At 40.0% G+C, this 22069-nt stretch overlaps 1 pseudogene across 1 annotated transcript; it reads right to left on the minus strand.

Moving 5' to 3' along the window:
* Positions 1 to 2536: 2536 nt before the first annotated feature.
* Positions 2537 to 4324, minus strand: LOC148124243 (ribonuclease pseudogene; annotated as a pseudogene). Its single transcript, XR_015739906.1, has 2 exons — positions 4257 to 4324; positions 2537 to 3271 (listed from the first exon to the last, which is right to left on the minus strand). The product of XR_015739906.1 is annotated as a ribonuclease pseudogene (transcript).
* Between the last annotated feature and the right edge of the window lie 17745 nt (positions 4325 to 22069).

Raw genomic sequence — 22069 nt, forward strand, 5'->3', positions numbered from 1 at the left:
TCCCCACCGGTCCAACCAACCACTTCAGACTCTGAGTCACTTGTCAACTCACCTGAGTTGCGCCGCTCTGGGCGCCAGCACAGACCACCAGCATATTTAAATGACTATGCGTGTTCGCATCTGGGGGGAAGGGGTGTTATGTCCCTGGAACTTGCAAGAGTTCCCACCCAGGTCCGCTCACGCTGCGGGGGCGTTTGCTGTCCCTCATTGGCTGGTTTTCCCCAGCAGCCGGCTATAAAAGCAGGCTGCGGGGTTCGGCCAGCCGCTGATCGCTGCGAGCCAGTTCCAGGCTTGGCTAGCACGTTCAGTCCTTTATTGACTCAATAAAGTATTTGTTGCACCCATGCTCTGGTCTAGCCTCTCATTGCTCAATCTACAACAAGTACCAGACTGGAAATCAGGAGAGTGTCAATTCTAATTCCATTTTAGGCACGAAAAACCAACTAGATAACTTTGGGCCTGTTTCTTTCTCTCAGCTCAACTCACCTCCATATCCTGTCTCAGAATTCAGTTTTGACTGGTCTGAAGTGTGTTTCTCTGTGTGTTCTCCTGAAACCAGATGGGATCTCTTGCCGTTGCAGTCTTTGATTTCTCTGAATTTGCTAATCCTTTCTGATAAATTCAGGAACTGATTAGATTAATACCCTGAACTTGTTCTGCTCAGGCCAGCTACTATTGGAACTGATTGCTTCTGAGCTATTTTTCAATTGTAGGGTCAATTTAGCAGGATCCACATGACTGATAGGTTGTGAAAATAAATCCCTTTGTTGTTGTTAGTTATGAAGTAGTGTCTGACCCCTCACAACCCCATGGACAATGTTCCTCCAAGCCTTGCAGGAGAAAATTAGGAGAAAAGATCAAATAAAGCAATTCAGCTTAGATTTTATCAGCCACACAGTTTCCCAACCACGAATTTATTCCAGCCGCTGTTACTAGTTTGTGAAAAGGGCAGCAAGTGCCCTTTAATTTACTGCAAAAAGCCCATTGACTTAAGCTGCAATGAAATAGACATTTGGAATTTTCAATTAAAAAAAAATAAAACAACTCACCCTAATTTGCCTTGACTATTTCATTTTAGTCGAGAGAATATTATGCTATTATTCTGGCCTGACAGTCCTAACACAATAAAATGAAATTCATTAAGTAAAGAGGAAAATGAATGCCTTTGAAGACAGTAAAAACTGGAGAACCCGTCACAGAAATCAAATATATTTGGTTGGCTTTTAAAAAATTTCTCCAAGATTTCATCTTCCATTTCAACCCACTGTTGTCAGAGTTCCCCAAAACTCAATTAATTATCTCTGTTTTCCATTGATGATGGATGGTGATGATTAGTGAAGCTCTATTTACAAATGCTCTTTTTATGTGGTAGCCCCAAATGTTATGGAAGTTTTCGTCCCTTGAAATCAGATTGGTCTCTACTTCATTTTCAATTTCATTGTACCCATGCAATGCATTGATGATAAACGTTTGATCTGATTTGATTATTTAAGGAAAATACAAAACAGAGATCTATTGAAGAGGGCTTTTGACATACAATTGGTACATAGCCCTGTTTATGTGGTTGTTTTTGAGCAGTTCTATGCAGGTAGTCCTTGACTTACAGTAATTTGTTCAGTGACCATTCAAAGTTACACCATCACTGAAAAAGTGATTTATGACCATTTTTCACACTTATGACAATTGAGGTATCCCATAATACATGAAATGATTCATGTTCTGACCATTTTATTCTTGACATGATGAGTCTTGAGTTTAAAAATTGAATAAAGACAAGTGGTCTAAGCCAGTATTTCTCAGCCTTGACAACTTTAAGATGTTTAGACTTCAATTCCCATGATCCCAACCTGTTCACCTGTAGTGAAACCACACAGGTGATAGAAAGAAAGAAAGAAAGAAAGAAAGAAAGAAAGAAAGAAAGAAAGAAAGAAAGAAAGAAAGAAAGAAAGAAAGAAAGAAAGAAAGAAAAGGTTCCAGATGAGAAAGCCTCCTCTAGTTTTGTTTCCAATGATTGTCAGTCCTTGTGAAAGCTGAATGACTTCTAAGATACCACTAGATCTACAATTGCCTGACACTGGTTCACCAGAGCGTGTATGAATCCAGCTAAAACATATTAATTTTAATATACTTTCTCCTTCTGATGGTTGGCTTTGCATCCCTTCCAACCAAAGGATCTAGAGCTACACCAGACTGTGTGTGTTTCTGAAGAGCTATTTGCATTTAAAGGAAAAATAGTAATATTTGGGGGTTCCAAATGTGTTTTTTCAAGAGGCAACTAGACTGTGGTTTTTCTTTGAAGATGTTTGGCTTCTCATCCAAGAAGCTTCTTCAGTTCTGGAGGACCGATAATCTCCATAGACATAATACCTGATGGCTGTCAGAAACAGGGCCCTGATGTATTCAGAGAGAATCAAACCAGAACAATTTAACAAGAGCAAAAATGTTGGTCAGATTAATGCAGGATGAATCTGGTCACCCCTTCTTTGAAAAAAGCAAACTTATTTAAAATGAAATGAAGCTACACAAACAACAGAGATGTAATGCAACTTTTTGTTTATTTTTCATCATTCATTTAAAAGCATATGGAGGAGGTATTATTGCTGGTTTACATAAAATTTAGGATATTCAGACTTTAGGTTATGTGCTGGTTGTAGGCTACAGAGGAAAAAAAGGAAAGCACTGGGAAACATCTATTTAGGTTACAATGGTTGAAATTGAGCACAGAGCATGAAAAAGAGTTCAGGACATGAGCCAGAGGATCAGCAGAAACCGAGATCTTTCCCATAGAAGAGTAGCCATCTTGAGGGAGACTCCATTCTTTTCACCTTCAAACACTGTTAAATCTGGCCTTCCTCATAGTGCACAGGCAATCCGTTCTCACAAGCAATGACAATATACCTGGGCGATTCGTTTTCCCTGTAATCACAAGGAGGTTTGGTGGACGATCCCTTCATCTTACAGGTGGTGACCCGGAACTGTTTCTTGCTACGCCGCAATCTGTTATTGATGGCTTCTCCACCATCCCCACAGACAGCAATGATTTTGTTCTTTGTGTCATGGATGAAGGTGTTGACCTCCTTACATTTGGGTTGGGTCATTCCGCGCCTTTGCATCATTTTATTACAGTAGTTATCTCCCACGTTGCTTTTGGGGTTATCGTAGTGCTGCCTCAGGAAGGTCTCGTAATCCGCAGCAAAGGTGCCCAGCATCAGCACTGCAGCCAGGACTATGAAGAGTCCAAGGCCAACTCCTTTGAACATCATGATCAGCTCTGCCACAGAAAGAAGGGAGAAGATGCATGAATATCTCCATTTGAAAGCATTGGTTCAAATATCGAGCACTGAATGGGACCTATTTCCTCTGGCTGTTACGGAAAATATTTGATTCTCCATGTTGTCAAAATTAGGGAATTTTCATCAGAAGCTCCTCCAGGGAAATTCTAAGGAGGCTGCACCCCTTCCAGTGGAAGCCAACCATTGAAATTTTCCCAGACATTCATACTGAGACAGGAATTACATTAGCTTCTGAGCTGACTTCCTTTGGTGCTCAATAGAAGGGCTCTACAAACATCCTTGAATTGGATGTTCTACCAAAGTAATATTCTTAAGGTGTATGGCAATGACCTTGGGAGACAGAAGAAACAGCCAACAACTACCCAATGGTCACATAAGAGGCATCTGACCCAGCAGAAGAAATGGGGCCAAGGCAAACGTTGTAGAAATCTCCTTGGATTGTAAAGGTGATAGGAGTGGGAAATATACTTTCAGACTTGCAAGGTATTCTTAAGATAAACTTACAATATGAATAGAGCTGGAACTCCTGGGTATGTCTCTTGTTTGGACTACTACACAAAACAGACAAATATCAGCTCTATTTCTTGGGAACCTCCCCCCAACCTTTACTACCTCTTTGTTGTCTCTAGTCACCTCATTCCTCTGACTTTTCTCCCAAAATATGTTTTTTATCCCCTGAGCCATCCTTGGATAGGGTCAGAATTAAGAAGAAAATATTCCTGAAATGTTATTACTTAAGAACAACTTAATAAGTCTATCTCACTCATGAGCTTGGAGGGAGCTGAGATCTAACTCATGATGAAGGTAGGTGTCTGCCCTTCAGTGTAATACAAGCCCTATGAAAAGATAGCTTAAAATGCAGCTCAACTTAGTATTGAGAAGCCTTATCCAGTTCAGTGAGAATCAAAATCTTCCCTAGGAACATCATCCCTTCATCTTAGCCTTCCCTGGTCTTAGACTCACCTGAATGTGACCTTGAAGAAGAGAAGGGTTCTCAACCTTCCGTCTTCCTCTGTCCTTCTGCTTCTACGATCCTGTTATATAATGGCCCGCTTGCAAGGGAGAGGTGGAGCAGGAAAGAACTACAATTGCAACCCCCACTCCAAAAAAGAGGAAGTGAGCATGGACAGTCGTTAATTTCAAAAGAGAAAAAAAAGGTTCACGTGTGCAAGGACATTCTGGAAGCGAGCGTGTTTGTGCATGAACCTATTTCACAGCTGGATGTGAGCAATGCTGTTGCCTTATCCCCAATGGTGAAACCCTTACTGAAAGAGACATGACCACCTGAAACTTCTCAAGCAGCATAATGCCTCTGAGTAAGGGCAGCGTGGATGTCCTTCAAACAACAGAGCCTACTGCTATCTTGTACACACATCTGAAGAGTTGGCGAGAAGGAAGATGAGATTTCCAGCATGATTCTTGCATTAAAAACAAGTAAAGCTTATCTGCACATATATGTTTATGTGCAATGGATCACATTTCTATATTCCGATGTGTTTTTATCACATTAAGAGTTTTGGAAGGGATCTTGTAAGCCATCTAGTCCCACCCCTGGGCCAAGTAGGAGACACTACATCAGTGGTTCCCAAATTTTTTCAGTCCACCGCCACCTTGATGCTACAAATTCATCCTCAATGCCCCCCACCCAGGGGTGGGATTCAAATTTCTGTGGGCGTGGCCTAATTTGAGGGTGTGGTTTGCTGGTAACACGACTTGGGGGCATGGCTTGCTGGTCACATGACTGGATGGGCGTGGCTTGTTGGTCACATGACTGGTGGTGTGTCTTGCTGGTCACACTGGGTGGCCGTGGTTTGGTGACTGGCAAACCAAATACAAGTGGTCCTCATTTAATCATTGCTTAGCAAGTTCTAATTTATGACTGGCCTCCCCAGAACTACTTGACCTGTTTTTGGAGGTTTGACAGCCATGCACACACATATACACATACTCCCTTCCAACTCTGCTGGATCAGGTCATTGGACTAGAATTGGCAAAGCCTCTCTGATTAGATTCTAGTAGTGAATAAAATCTAATCAGAGATGCTTTGCCAATTCTTGTTGATTTGTTTTATTTGTATTAATTTATTTTATGTTGCTGAATTGCATTGACATGTGTGTCCCTTCTTGTGCACAACCCAGAAGCTTTTGTGATTCTTTGCAGCAAAAATTACCGACCTCTGGCTTTGCTCTACTTTTCAAACATGTCGGCACTGCCATGTTCTAGGTGCCGGCCCTGCAGGTCCACCCCATTGAGCCCGCTGCACTGGAGGGACCTGCCCAAGTCCGAGCGGAGCGGTTCACGAAATCAATGGGGTGAGTTTGGGAGAGGGAAAGAGAGAGAGAGAAAAGAAAGAGAGAAAGAGAGAAGGAAGAAAAGAAAGAGAAAAGGGAAAGGAAAGGGGACAAAGAAAGAGGGGGGATGGAGGGATGCGGGGGGGAGAGAGAAACCTGATGCTCAATAGAAGGGCTCTACAAACATCCTTGAATTGGATGTTCTACCAAAGTAATATTCTTAAGGTGTATGGCAAGACAGAATGAGGATCGAAATGAGGTCTAGTTTAGAGGCCTTTTCCACAGTGAAACATCTTTGCCAGCATCTAGGCCAGCACATTGAAACATCTTTGGCTTCTATTAATTAAAGATTTTGTAGACGAAACATGGCCAAGACTATCAGGAAGCTCTCACATTTTGTTGAGGCTTTAAACAGGATCCATTGGACCAGACCTCCACCCTAAAAAATTACTTTTCCCCGATGTATTACAGTGCCAATTCTGAAGAAGGCAAAACCAAAATGTATTGGTAAATTACAAGGAGAACACACACACACACACACACACACACACACACACTCCCTTCTAACCCTGATGGAGCAGGTGATTGGAATAGAATAGATATCTCATTATCTTTCTCCTCCCTCCCTCCTTCTTTATTTCTTTCTCTTTCTGTCCCTTCCTTCCATCCCCCCCCTCTTTCTTTGTCCCTTTTTCTTTCTTTCCCCTTTCTCTTTCTCTTCTTCCTTCTCTCTTTCTCTCTCTCTCTCTTTCCCTCTCTCAAGCTCCCCCATTGACTTCGTGAATTGCTCCATTCGGACTTGCTTGGGGAGGTGCCTCTGGTGCAAGGGGCTCAATGGGGTGGACCTGCAGGCCCTCGCCCCGAACACGGTGGTGGTGGGATGTTTGAAAAGGAGAGCAAAGCCACTCTGATTTTGCTCTCCTTTCCCAACACTGAGTTCAGGGAGAGGCCCCTCAGGATCACCCTATTGAGCTCCTTGTATCAGAGCATGCAAGTCAATGGGGTGATCCTGCGGGGCCTTGCCTCGAATCCGGCGGCAGCGGGATTTTTTCTCACCCGCCGCTCACCTCCAGTGCCCCCCTGATGCCTCTTAGCACCCCCTTCCAGCCCCCTTGCCTCTCAGCACACCCTTAAGGCATCCCACCTCCCCCAAGGGGGTGGTACCACCCACTTTGGGAACCACTGCACTACACCATTTTTGATCTCTTTTTTAATCTCTCATTTTTTAGTCTTTTCTTGAAAGCCTCCAGTGATGAAGCTCCCACAACTCCTGAAGGTAAGCTATTCCACTGGTTGATTGTTGTTACTCTCAGAAAATTTCTCCTTATTTCTGGGTTTGAATCTCTCCTTATTCAGTTTCCATGCATTATTCCTTCAGGTGCTTTGGAAAATAGCTTGACCCCCTTCTTCTCTGTGGCAGCCCCTCAAATATGCTGTCAGGTGTCTCCTGGTCCTTCTCTTCACTAAACTGGACTCTTCACTAGACTTTTAACATTGCCAACGGTTATGGAGAATTAGGTCTTCTAGTATTAACCTCTGTTCAAGGAAGAAACCCTATACCTTTTCAGATAAACTGGCTATCTAATCTTTTCTTCAAAACTTCTACTGTTAGAACACCCAGAACTTTTGGTGGCAAGCCATTCCACTGATTAACTGTTCTGTCATGAAATTTCTCCTTACTTCTAGATTGCTTCTCTCCTTGACATCCAATCTACATTTGGATAATATTTATCTGGCCACTGATCAATCTGTCTATGACATAATGTTCCATGACCATTACTCCATCATTAAGGTAATTAAAGTCAGTTGCAGAAATGGTTGGGTTAAATGAACCTGAAGATGGTCTGCCTGTTTGCAGCTTATGATGTGTTCAAAGAATAGCTGACAGGTTAAAATAAAAATAATAATAATTCTTAACAGTGGAAAACCTCAAGTAACAAATGTATGAAAGAAGGTAAATTAGGCAGAGATTGAGAAAGCAGAAAATATTTCTGTATTTCTTTCCCTCAGCTGAAAGTGGTGAAGTGGTTAAGGTACAGACTGGAAACCAGAAGACTGTGAAAAACCACTTGAATGACTTTGGGCCCATCTCTTTCACTCAACTCAACTCACCTCACAAGGTTGTTCCAGGCAAAATGGGAGGAGGAGGAAGCACCAGGAATCCTCAACAGATTGAGTTGCCAAAAATAGAAGGGCAAGGTAAAAATTAAAGAAATAGGTGAATCACTGGATGAAAGCAGGAAAGTATGTATGAAGGTCAGTTTACTTTCTTGCCTTTTAAAAATTCTTTATTTAATTTGGAAAATTTTATTTAGGAAATGTTCACATTCTGTGTTATAATGCACTTTTGACTGGTCTGAAGTGTGTTTTTCTGTGTGTTTTTCTGAAACCGGATGAGATTTCTTCGAGCAAAATTTTCAATTTTCTCTGAATTTGCTAATCCTTTCTGTTAAATTCTGATACAGATTAGAATACCCCGATCTTGTTCTGCTCAGACCAGCTATCATTGGAACTATTTGCTTTTGAGTTTTTTGTTTTAGTTTTGGGGTCAATTTACCAGGATCCGCATGACTGATAGGTTTTCTCAAATTATAATTTTCTCTCGAGGTGTGGCTGATCCCTAAAACAATACAATGCAGGAGAAAATTAAGAGAAAATATTAAGTAAAGCAAGCCAGTTTGGATTTTATCAACTCTGCAGTTTCCCAACCAACCAATTTATTCCAGCCATTTTTACTACAGGTTGTGAAAAGGCAACAAGTTTAAGAAGAAAATTAATTTACTGCTAAACTCAATCTTCCTTGATTACTTTAGATTTAGGATACTGGTTACTGAGACAATATTTGCAAATATTTATTGGGTTATTCAAAACTGACAGTCCTAAAACAATGAAATGAAATTTATTGAGTAAAAGATTCAAATGCATTATTTAGACTAGAGGACAAGAAGCATTCGAGAACCTCCCATAAAAATACAGTATCTTTGTTTGGTTTTTTAAAAAAAATCTTCAGGATGTTGTCTTCTATTTCAAAGCTCTTAAGACAGAGTTTTCCAAACATTGATTAACTGTCCTTCTTTTCTCACTGATGAAGCTCTGCACGTGTTCTTTTTATATGGTGGTACCAATATTATGGCAGTTTCTGTCCCTTGAAAATCTGACTTCATTATTTCAGGTAAATATTAACAGAGATCTGTTGAAGAAAGGTTTTGATATACTGTTGGTACATAACACTGCCTACCTGGCTGCTGTTAAAAATTTCTATATTTTTCCCATTATTACTGTTACATGAAATTATTTATGGCCTGGCCTTTTTATTATTGTGGTCTGATGAGTTTCTTCATTGTGTTGGGTTAAAACAAAGGGATAAAGACAGGAATTTCTGGTGTAATTGAGATGGTCTAAGGCAGTGTTTCTCAAGCTTGACAACTTTAAGATGTGTAGACTACAACTCCCAGAATTCTACCTCCTTCACGTGCAGCTATACCACAGAGATGATACAGGGAAAGAAAGGAATGGAGATGGGAAGAACTCTTTCAGTTCAGTTTGCCATAAAGCCAGCCATTGTGAGAGCTGAGTCTCCTTCTAAGATAGTCACTAGATCTAGGATTGCCTGACACACAATCTTTAGCAATAGCAATAGCAATTAGACTTATATACCACTTCATAGTGCTTTACAGACCTCTCAAAGTGGTTTACAGAGTCAGCTTATTGCCCCCAACAATGAGGATCCTCATTTTACTCATCTTGGAAGGATGGAAGGCTGAGTCAACTTTGAGCCTGGTGAGATTCGATCTGCTAAATTGCAGGAAGCTGGCTGTCAGCAGAAGTAACCTGCAGTACTGCATTCTAACCACCATGGCTCTTTGCTGCCTTTTTATTGCCTCTTGTTACTGCATTCCTCTGAGTTCTCTACTCCCTCCCCAATATCTTTATATCCCCTGAAGCTATCCTTGCATAGAGTGAGAATTAAGGTGGAAAATACTCCTTTATTATTATTACAACTAAAGTCTATCTAAAGTCTAACTGAGCCTCGATGGCGTAGTGGTTAGACTGCAGTACTGTAAACTACTTCTGCTGACAGCCAGCTGCCTGCAGTTTGGCCTTCCCTCCCTCTGAGGTGGGAAGATTGTTGGGGGCAATGTGCTGGCTCTGTAAATGGCTATAAAGTGGTATATAAATCTAATTGCTATTGCTATCACACTCAACCTTCTGTCTTCCTCTGTTCTTCAGCCTCAAGGAGCCCATTATATAAATGGCTTCGCAACTAGGGAGAGGTGTAGCAGGAAAGAACTATAATTGAATCCCCCCTCCAAAAGAGAAGAAATGAGCACGGACAGATGTTAATTTGAAAACAGGAAAAAAGGTTCATGTGTGCAAAGATATTCTGGAAGAGAGCATGTTTCTGCATGAACGTATTTTGCAGCTGCGTCTGAGCAATGCTTTTGCCTTATCATCAATGGTGAAGCAACAACTGGAAGAGACATCAATACCTGAAGCTACTCAAAGAGCAAAGTGCCTCTGAGTAAAAGCACCTTGTTCCTTTGGGGAAAAGGGGCAACTTCTCACCTGAACCCATTCAAAGTGTTGGCAAGGAAGGTGATGTGATTTTCAAGATGGTTCTTAGGTTAAAAACATATTTTAATAATTTGTAACAGCTATTATTTGTGTGAAATGAATTATATATCCATAATCATATGTGAGTTTTCAAAAGTGCGAATTGACAAGCAAAATTTTGTAAAAGGAAAAATACTTTTAAAGCAAGGGCTGAAAAATCTATTCGGGGTGGAAAATCTATTTTCTGTTACTATCTTTCTCTCTCTGTTTCTCTCTGTCTCTGTGTGCCTGTGTCTCTTATCTTTCTCTCTCTCTTCCCTCCCTCCCGCTCCTCTTTCTGCATGGTGGCACAGTGGTTAGAATGCAGGATTGCAGTCTGACTCTGCACATTGCAGGAGTTTGATCCTCACCTGTCCCAGGCTGAGTCAACTTTCACCCTTTCAAGGACAGCAAAAAGAGGATCCAGATTTTTGGGGTTAATATGCTGACATTGTAAATAGTGCTGTAAAGCACTGTGGAGTGATATATAAATCTAAGTGCTCTCTCTCTTTCTTTCTCCTTTTCTATCTCCCTCTCGCTATCCATCTATCCATATCTATCTATCTATCTATCTATCTATCTATCTATCTATCTATCTATCTATCTATCTATCTATCTATCTATCTATCTATCTTCTATCTTGTATATATGGATGTATGTATCAATCTATCTTCTATCTATCATCTATTTATCTATCTTCAATCTATCTTGTATATATGTATGCATGTATCTATCTATCTATCTATCTATCTATCTATATCTATCTATCTATCTATCTATCTATCTATCTATCTATCTATCTATATCTGAATATAGATGAGCTCTATAGAAGAGCTATATGCTCTTCAAAAAGAGTTTTGCTTTCTTGACCATCTTTATTTAGAAATACAAGTAGCTTACAATAAATAAATTCAAGTCTGGATTTCCAATGTGGTTGATAATTATTTATTTTATATGAAGAGAAGAAACAGAAAAAGAACACAAAATGGTGGCATTTCCATCAGGACGAGCCAATGCTGCTTTTATTGTTTGCCCCCTACCCTTCATGGACAACTCTAACTTTGAAAATATTCATATCATGATATGTATCATTAGCATGTATACTAGATTCTGGATAGGAAAGAACTAAATAATCTACATATTTTTTTAAAAAAATTCAGTTTTCCAAATGATCATCTGATTGCCAGTCCTAATAATAAAATAGTTGCTCACCCATAGAACATAATATCAATTCTTCACCCCATCATGGATGATAGAGAAAATGCATCTTTTATATCTTCTCTGACAAAAGGGCAAAACTAGGTCTACTTGTCCATATTGTATTTATTCCATTACCTTCAACTGTGGCAGGAGAGAGGCAGGGTGGTTTGGGTCGGGGCGGGGGGGAATTCACCAGGACCCAGACTAGGGACTACCATTATCTGCAGTTCTCCAGAATGCATAATGTTAATGTTTTATATCTTAATGTTCCAACCTTCTGAGGAAACCTACGGGGGTGGGGGGGAGAGAGGGTGGAAACAGGAGCACAAAGGCAACATTTGTTGTTCCTTCAGTCTGAAATTCCTTCTCAATCTTGATATGAAAGAATGGGATGTTGCCCTAAAGTGCACCATAGAATTATCTAATTAAATTTGTGTTTCCCAAATTTGTCTATTTAGTGTAAACTTCTTAAGCCTACCTAACCCTGACTGTAATCTTCTTTGCATACAGAAGAAATAGTTCTACAGAAGACGCTCTAGCGGGGGTGGGATTCTACTGGTTCTGTCCGGTTCTATAGAACCGGTAGTTCTGAAGAGCAGCAGACACAGAACTTGTTCTGTGTCTGCTGCTGTTTTGGCCCACCCGCCTGCCTGGGCTCTTACCTGTCCTTTTATTTCCTGCTTTTTCAAACTCAGCTGCTTTGTGTGGCACAGCTGCAGTTGAAAAGGCAGGAAAAAAGGGCTTTTCCAACCACTGCGCACTTGCACACAGTGCTGCTCAGCTCTCCGGGCAGCTCAGCAGGTTGTAAATTGCAGGTGTGCGACTCGCGTGTCAGGCATGCATGTGACAGAACCGGTAGTTATACCAGTCGGATCCCATCTCTGCACTATAGACATCACTCTTCACACTGCTCTGACTCATCTAGAACAGCGGGAGGGAGGGGGCTATGAGAGGATGCTTTTTGTAGATTTTAGTTCTGCATTTAACACAATTCTTCCACATAGACTAGTCTAAACTTCTGGACCTTGGACTTTCTTATTCAATCTGCCTTTGGATTATGGATTTCCTGTCTGGCCGTTCACAGAGGATCAAATTAGGTAATCATACCTCTTCAGCCCTTATTCTTAACACTGGTACACCACAGGGTTGCATGTTGAATCCCTTACTCTATACTCTTTATGTGCAAGACTGCATTTCCATGCATGCTAGTAATACTATTACTAAATTTGCAGATGATATAACAGTGGTGGGACTCATCTCTGGGAGGAATGAGTTTGCCTACCAAGATGAGGATGACAGGTTGCTTTCGTGGTGTGGAGACAATAACTTGGTTCTCAACACCAATAAGACCAAGGAGCTTCTAGTGGACTATAGAAGGAACAGATCAGACATCCAGCCCTTGCTTATCAACAGAGACTGAATGGAGCAAGTGGCCAGTTTTAAGTTTCTGGGTGTTACCATAAAAGAAGACCTGACCGGGGGTGCTCACATTGCAGCATTGGTCAAAAGGGCCCAGCAGAGAGGACTTCTCAAAAAAAAAACCTGAATGAAAAACTGCTGGTGACCTCCTACTGCTGCACCATAGAGAGTGTCTTAACTTACTGCACCTTTGTATAGTTTGCCAATTGCACAGTGGCAGATAGGAAAGCATTCTAGAGGATTAAGGTCATTGCCCAGAAGATCACTGGTTGCCCTCTCCCATCTTTGGAAAAGCTTTATAGCTCCCGCTGCCTAAAGAAAGCTCAAAACATTCTCAAAGATCCATCTCATCCTGGGAACCCTTTTTTTGAACTATTACCATCTGGCAGACAGTACAGAATAATAAAAACAAGGACAAATAAGCTGAAAAACAGCTTCTATCCCAGGGCAGTAGCTCTTTTGAATTCTGTTGTGTGGTGCAGTGCTGGTGTGATGTTGGGGGTTTTCAATTCAATGTGTGGAGTGTGAAGGCTGTGTGTTTGTGTTTATTTTCATGGTCATGATGAGCATTGAAGATGGTGTTTGATTTCATTGTACAAAGTGCAATGACAATAAACTAAACTAAACTAAACTAATCATACCTAAACCTATCTGTTTAAATTACTTCCTACATAGTGTGGATGTTTCCTCATCCCAGTCAGGGTTTGCCCAGAAAATGTGATTCTGTAATGAACCTCTTGTGACTGTGTTGTGGGACTAGTTGGTGGTTTTGTGATTCTCTTCGTATGCATGATTCTACTTTCCTCATTAAACCAGAGCAACTGATGTCTAAAAAAACAACCTGCTAGTGATTGAGGTTTACTGGAATTTTCCCAACAGCCATTATGACCACAAACATGCTTTTTCATAACTTTAAAATCCAAGAGAATGGAAGAATCATGTTGAAGTGAAGAAATCAGTGCTTTGTTGTGCTGTGCATGTACAAGACCATGCAACAGACATGAAAAATGGGGTTGCAACGAACTCTGGGGATCCCTGACTTTAATTTTGTCTGTTAAATGTTATTTATCCTCCATTCAAGGTCCATGGTAATTTTTTCTAGGAACTCATCAGTTAGGTGAGCATTAGCATAATTCCTATATGTGTAAAAATTATCAAGTAGCCTTATTGAAGTTAATTAATAAATAAGATATTGCATTTGGAGAAGACAATTTAGAGATGAAGTTATATAGATGAACTGCATGAATTTATATCTGACAGTGTGGCAAGCAGAAACCTGGGGAAAGATAAGAGTGCTTTGTAAACAAATGAAGGCATCATGAACCCTGGCAGAAAGAAGGACTGTTATGGTGAAAAGTCAGAAGAAACAAACTCAGGATTTAAAATTGAATAGATGATAGTTAGATAGTGGTGGATGGATGGAGAGATGGATGGAGAGATAGTGAAAGATAGATAGATAGATAGATAGATAGATAGATAGATAGATAGATAGAGATAGATAGATAGATAGAGAGATAGAGAGATAGATAGATAGAGCCAAAGATCGAAGTAGTTTTAAATCAGAGACCAGAGAAAACATGTCACATGATTAGGTGCAAAAATTAATTTTGCACAGAAGAGTTAACAGAATAACAGAGTTGAAGAGACCTTGAGGTCTTCTAGTCCAACCCCATGCTCAACCAGGAGATCCCATACCATTCCAGACAAATGGCTGTCCAATCTCTTTTTAAAAACCCCCGGGTATGGAGCATCTACAACTTCTGAAAGCAAGTCGTTCTGCTGATTAATAGATCTCTGTGACAGGAAATTTCTGCTTAGTTCTAGGTGGATCTCTCCTTGATAAGTTTCCATCCATTATTTCTTTTCCTGACTTCAGGAGTAAACACAGAGGAATTGACAGAAGAGTTGATATCTCAATACTAATCAGATGTTTCATCTTCATGCACCACTGCAAAATTTCCTTCCTCATAATGTACGGGCTTTCCATCCAAACATGCAATGACTATGTTTTGGGGTAAAATATTTTCTTTGTAGACACAAGGTGCTCGAGGGTTGGAACCTTTCAAAGTACAAGTGGTGACTGAAAATATCTTTATGCTATGGTGCAGTTCATGCCCATAAGATACTCCTTTTCTACCACACACATCCAGGATATAAGCCTTGGTGTCATGTATGAAGGTATTGACTAGCCTGCATTTGGGCTTGGTCATTCCCTGGCTTTGCATCATGGCATTGCAATAGTGGCTCCCAACGATGCTTCTTGGGAAGTCATAGTGCTTCATGAGGAAGTCCTCATAGCTAAAGGCTATGGATCCCAGGATGAATATAGTTGTTAGGAGGAGAAGCAGAGCATGGAAGGATTCTTTCAAAGGCATAATTGTCTCTGCAATAGTTGAAACAAGGAAGGGTGGAACAATTCAGTTTGGAATATGATAATACAGATTTTCCCCTTCAATTTTAAAAATCGACTGGTTTACAATGGACATTCACAGATATTGGGAATACCAGCCAAGGAGAATATTTATAGCTCAGGTTCGAAATGAGGAACTGAAATTGGTGCTCTCTGAGCTTGATTGTTTTCTTGCAGACATTTCAATAACAAACAAGGCAGCAGCATCAGTGCTAAGGTAGTAAAATTTATATCAGACCAACAATCAAGAAGTAAATAATACCCCAATCAAGGCATTCCTTATTAAGCTAACAATAAAACAGCCCAACCAAATAGTCTGTAATGTTGACTCCCACCAATACTTACAAGGGCAAGTGAGTAGAATGTAAATGAATGAATGAATGAATGAATGAATGAATGAATGAATGAATTCCCTTATTGGCCAAGTGTGATTAGACACACAAGGAATTTGAGATGAATTCCATTCTTTAATAGCACTGATGATGTTACCTAGTTTAGTTAATGAAACATCTGCCAGAAAACAACTAAGCTCAGATACTGGGAGCTACTGCATCTCACTCATTCCAGTGGAAAGGGCCTACATCCATTGGCCAGAAAGAAAGAAAGAAAGAAAGAAAGAAAGAAAGAAAGAAAGAAAGAAAGAAAGAAAGAAAGAAAGAAAGAAAGAAAGAAAGAAAGAAAGAAAGAAAGAAAAATTCAGTTGGCAGAGTCCAAGAGAAGAGGCTTCTGTGTGGCCCACCTCCTGGAGTATTCTTCAGTTGGATGTCCTCCTCCACAATCCTGGCCTAACAACTTCACCTAGACCACAACAGTGGTTTGTTTGTTGGGGGTGACTGACTGAGTGGAGAAGACCTCTATTCCCAGGCCAACATCATATTGGTTTTTAGCTTTTCAATGCAATTTTTTTCTAATTTTCTATTTTTTTTTTAGTATATTTTAATCTTCTCTTACATTGCAAACTACCCAGAGTTGTATCAGTGAGATGGGTGAGCAGACATTTAATAAATAAATAAATAAATAAATAAATAAATAAATAAATAAATAAATAAATAAATAAATAAGCAAGCCTTGATTTCATTTATGTCTAGCTTCAAAGAGAGCAAAGATAACTGAGCTTTGGGCCACTGGCTGTTTATATGATTAATAGAATAATAAATGGTCATGTCATCTTATTATTTTATTCTAATATTATTCTATTCTAAAATTATTCTACTTAACATCATTGCCCTGAAGATCATTGATTGCCTTCTCCCCTCTTTGGAAGAGTTTATAGCTCCCACTGCCTTAAGAAAGTTCAAAACATTCTCAAAGATCCATCTCATCCTGGGCACCCTTTTTTTTTAACTATTACCACCTGGCAGATGGTACAGGATAATAAAAACAAGGACAAATAAGCTGAAAAACAGCTTCTATCCCAGAGCAGTACTGAATTTTATTGTATAGTGCAATATTAATCAATATCAGGGATTTTCAATTTAATGTAAAGAATGTGAAGGATGTGTTTTGGGGTTTATTTTCATAGTCATAATGTACACTGAAGATGATTGTACAAGGTGCAATGACAATAAACTAAACTAAACTTCCCTCTACTCCACTCCACTCCATTCCATTCCATTCTTTATTTAAATGTATCAGCCACCCAATTCTAGTGTTTCATGAGGAAGTCCTCATAGCTGAAGTCAAAGGATCCAGGGTAAATACAGTTGTTAGGAGGAGAAGCAGAGCATGGCAGGATTCTTTGAAAGCATACTGATGGAGGCTCTTAACTATCCAGGCCAATGTATCTAAAGTCTAAAGTTTAAATCATAGCAACTGGACTAATTTTTTTTGTGCTAATCTGAGATGTTTTGCTGCTCATCCAAGCAGCTTCATCTGGTCAGAGAAATTAATCGTTAGATTTTAGACACCTTGGCCTGGATGACTAAGAGTCTTTATCGAAATATTGTAGCACAATATTGTGGAAGTTGGTGTGGCAAGGGTTGAAAAATGACTTGATGGCACATAATTATACAATCAGTTGTAATAAAATAGCAATTAAGCAAACCTCATATTGTCCCAAAGCTGCTTTTTCAAGAGGCAACTGGATTTTGTGGTGTTTTTTTTCTTTGAAGACATTTTTTTTGAAATGTCTTCAAAGAAAAAGAAAGAGAAAGACTAGTTGCCTCTAAAGTAAGTATCATTGGGATAAGCATGACTTGGATGACTGAGAATCATAAACCTCATACTAGGAGACATCCTGAAGAAAATCTATACTGACTTGCTGGTATGTAATCAATCAATCAATTAATCAACAAACCAATCAAGCCATTCTTAGTTCAGCCGGAATAGACTGAACAAATATTAAATTGCACAAGACCAGTCTTGAGTGATTCTGTGGTCACTTACACTGTCTTCTAAAATCACCAACCACCACAGTGTCTGAATAATTGAAGCTACAGAATATTTTGGTCTCACCAACAATAGCTGGGGGAGCTATGAAAAATGCTGAAAGTGACAAGAAGGGAGAAATGGCCATCCTGAAGGAAACATACAACCAAAAACTTTCAAAATGTCTTCTCAACATATTATGCCTTTGTAGAACTGCAAAACTTCTGACAGTTTTTTAAAAAAATCATTGCTGAAACAGCATTTTATCATTGCAGATCACAAACAGGTAGTTAAGAATATCCACAATATAAAGATGTCAAGAATAGGCTTAGAAAGGATGATAACATTACCTGCAAAGAAGATAAAATAGGCGAGTTCCTTCCTTGTGGGGAAACTAACTATAGGAGGCACAGCACAGGAAATGTTTTCTGATGTCCCTTTTATTCTACAACCTTTTATGCCCTAATCCCAACTCCAGCTCAGAAGTACAGCTTATTATTGGATGGAGTGGTGTGTGTTTCTCTTCCCCCACCCCACCCCACCCAAAAAACCTAGATTAGATGTTTTTTTTAAGAGTGTTTTTGTCAGCTCTGAATTCACTGATCCTTCCTTTTTAATCTATACCTAGGATTAAAAGCCTTTATCTTGTCATACAGCTTGTTCTTTCAGTTCAGGCTTATCAAGGACACTATTTTAAGAGATTTCGTAACCCCACTTTTTTCTTCTTCACCAGCTTTGTAGAGCTGAAGTGGCCTACAAATGGTGCTCAACAATTTATTCTCAAGCAATGGGTGGAAACTAATCAAGGAGAAAACCAACCTGCAACTAAGGAGAAATTTCCTGACAGTGAGAATAATTAACCAGGGGAATGCCCGGACTTCAGGAGTTGCAAGTGCTCCAACACTGGAGGTTTTTAAGAAGAGATTGGGCAGCCATTTGTTTGGAATGGTATAGAGTCTCTTGCTGGTACAATGGGTTGGACTAGAAGACCTCTAAGGTCCCTTGCAGCTTTGTTATTATGCATAATTGGCTTAAACCTAAAGAATCAAATAGAGCAGGGGTGTCAAACTTGATTTCATTGAGGGTCACATCAAGGTTGTATTTGGCCTCAGTGGGCTGGAGTGGGCATGGCCCAAGCCCTCTGCCAGTGAAAACAGGCTCTCGAGGGCCACCTGTGGCCCTCCTGAGCTTCATTTTTGCTGGCAGAGTCACGCACCACAGGCTGGTCCTTTGCTGTTTCCAGAGTGCCTCAATGGGCCAGATCTAAGTACCCTGTAGGCTGGATCCATCCCCCGGGCCTTGAGTTTGACACCCCTGAAATAGAACAATCACATGCCCCTTTTTCTCCTGCATGAAAATGTCCTACTGTTTGTTCAGGACATGAATGCACAAAATGAATCTGGACCTGTCTCCAACCATTTTTTACTGTTACTAATCTAACCAAGGCAAGTCAGCCTCCATCTATCCTTGTCCTCTGTTGCTTTCACAAACTCTGTCAATCCATAGAGAATATTGCCGTTGAAAGGCAAGAGCCTGTTTCTTTTCCTTTTTCCCGTTCAGATTCTTGGAGACTGCCTGGAAAAGTCCCTGCAGTTTTCTTGGTAATGTATTGTCCCCAATTCGAGTCTCAGCCTGGTGCCAAAGCCAATGATAGACGCCAGACATGAGGTGCAGGTTTTTTGATTGCTTTTTATTGGAGTACTCCAATAAAAGGGCTCCTGGTCAAAATGCCAAGAGCCAAGAACAAAGGATTAAATAAGTTTTAATAATTTTCACTAAAGGAGAAGGTGATAATAAGAAATATAATCTAATAAACATTTTAGTAATAATTCTACAATTTGTTCTATTGGTCTCTAGCTGTCCCTATTCCCAAGCCTTGGCTAATGAATGCCCTAGAATTATCTAATACACATTTGATTTGCTGCAGGCCTAACATTTAGCTGAGGTCTGCAAGTTGGCTAACTCGTGTTACTTTTATCAGCTTTCCAGTTAGCCAGGATTGTTACAAGATTTACACATGCTTAGCTCCTGTGGATAAGCATTCTTTTTTCTTGCCAGACAGACTCCACAATTACAGGCTTCCTGATTTACTTTCAGGTGTGTGCCATGGCCTGGTTTTATTTTAGCAGGTGGCCCATCAATGTTTTCAGAAGTAAGTTTGCCATTGTTTCCTTCCTTGAGCTGAAAGAAAATGGCTGACCCAAGCTCACCTAGGTGCCTAAGGCAGGACTAGAACTCCCAGTCTCCTCATTTCTAGCCTGATGTCCTAACCACTACACTACACCATGCAGTCTTGCTGTCTGGCAAGAGCCTATGCTGTTTCTATTAATCTCCAAAGATTACTATGGGTAGTCATTCTTCAAAAGTAATAGGTGGAGTTAGAGTAGAAAATAATCCTGATTTGGTTTTATTTATTATGGAATCATAGACTTGGAAGTGACCATAGAAATCATCTAGTCCAAGTCCCTTCACAACACAGGATCCCATGTAACAGAGTAACAGAATTGGAAGGGACCTTGGAGATCTTCTAGTCCAATCCCTTGTATCTCAAGGGCAATTATGTGAGATGCAGGCTTCCAACTTGTCTATAGAGATTCTCAATCATTTAGGCCATGGTTGTCCCAAAAGTGCTTTTCCAAAAGGTAACAGGACTTTCTTGTCCCCACCCCCAATCAAAAATATGTATTTTCTCATCTAAGAAGGTTCCTGGAAAGAAAATGAAAAAGGTTCTAACTGACTGGTGGGAAATTGAAGAATTTATATTGCTTGCAGTCATCTGGTTATTAGTACCAATGACTACACCTTAGAATACTAATGACCATTTAATAGAGAAAAAAGTAGGTTCTAGATTGGAGAGAAAAAAATAGACTATTCTTCACCAGGGAGTCTTTTTTTTTTTCAATTAAAAAGACTCTACTTAACACATACGTATCATTTTTGGTTCAAAAAGGGAAACAAACATAACTGTTGACCTCTTGGCTTGACTACAGTGTTAAGTTTGTTTAAACCTTGAGCCAAATAGGGGAATCATGTTTATAGCGGGAAAGCAAATAAAAAAAACAGTATATACAATTCATTATTGCAGTTTCCAAAGTGACAAGACTGAACAACTCAATCCCAGCTATTGGGCATGATTGATTACATGGAAATAAATAATGTTTCAGTAAAAACTTCAAAAGCTGCCAGAAGTGATCTTTCTGTCTTTTATAGCTACATATACAATGGAGGATTAATGTTGTTGTTTTTCAAAGAAGTGGTTCATACCAGTGGTGGGATTTAATTTTTTTTACTGCTGGTTTTGTGGGCATGGCTTGGTGGGTGTGGCAGGGAAAGGATACTGTAAAATCTCCAGACACAGGTGGTGTTTGCTGGTTTTCCGAACTTCTCAAAATTTCTGCTACCAGTTTTCCAGAACTGGTCTGATTCAGAACCAACTCTGATTCATACCCAATAAAGTTGTTCAGAGGCATATCTTTGAATATCTTTGAATATCTTCTTCATCACTTCCAGTTATCATTTCATGCAAGGTATCTCTCCTTTATTTTTATTTTTTGTGCCTCGGTTAAAGATAATAGCCTCACAAGAGCAAACATATCAGATGGTGTTCTTGTTGCCAACTAAAAAGTTGGAAAGAAGATAACAGAATAACAGAGTTGGAAGGGACCTTGGAGGTCTTCTAGTCCAACTCCCTGGCTCAGGCAGGAAACTATACCATTTCAGACAAATGATTGTCCAATCTCTTCTTAACCACCACCACCACCACCCATGTTGGAGCATTCATAACTTCTGGAGACAAGTCATTCCACTGATTCATTGTTCTGACTGTCAGGAAATTCCTCCTTAGTTTTAGGTTGCTTCTCTCCTTGATTAGTTTCTATCTGTTGCTTCTTGTCCTGCCTTCAGGTGCTTTGGAGAATAAGTTGACTCCTTCTTCTTCTGAGATATTGGAAGACAGCTATCATGTCATCCCTTAGTCCTTCTTCTCATTAAACTAGATAGCTGAAGAAATCTCTGATGTGAATAGAATTGGGGTTAATGTAAAATCAAGCTGAGGTGGCACCTGCTGACTCTCATTCTAATAATAATAACAGATAATCAGAGTTGGAAGGGACCTTGTAGTCCAACCCCCCATCCAAGCAGGAGACCCTACACCATTTCTGACAGATGGCAGTCCAGTCTCTTTTTGAAAGCCTCCAGTGATGAAGCTCCCACAACTTCCGAGGCCAAGCTGTTCCATTGGTTGATTGTTCTCATTGTCAGAAAATTTCTCCTTATTTACAGGTTAAATCTCTCATTGTTTAGTTTCCATCCATTATTCCTTGTCTGGCCTTCAGGTGCTTTGGAAAATAGCTTGACCCCTTCCTCTCTGTGGCAGTGCTTCAAATATTGGAACACTGCTATCATGTCTCACCTGGTCCTTCTTTTCACTAGACTAGCCATGCCCAGTTCCTGTAATTGTTCTTCATATCTTTTAGTCTCCAGTCCCTTCATCATCC

This window comes from Pseudonaja textilis, chromosome Z, assembly GCF_049901715.1.
Source record: "Pseudonaja textilis isolate UNSWEBS1 chromosome Z, rPseTex1.2, whole genome shotgun sequence".
In the NCBI taxonomy this organism is placed as follows: Eukaryota; Metazoa; Chordata; class Lepidosauria; order Squamata; family Elapidae; genus Pseudonaja; species Pseudonaja textilis.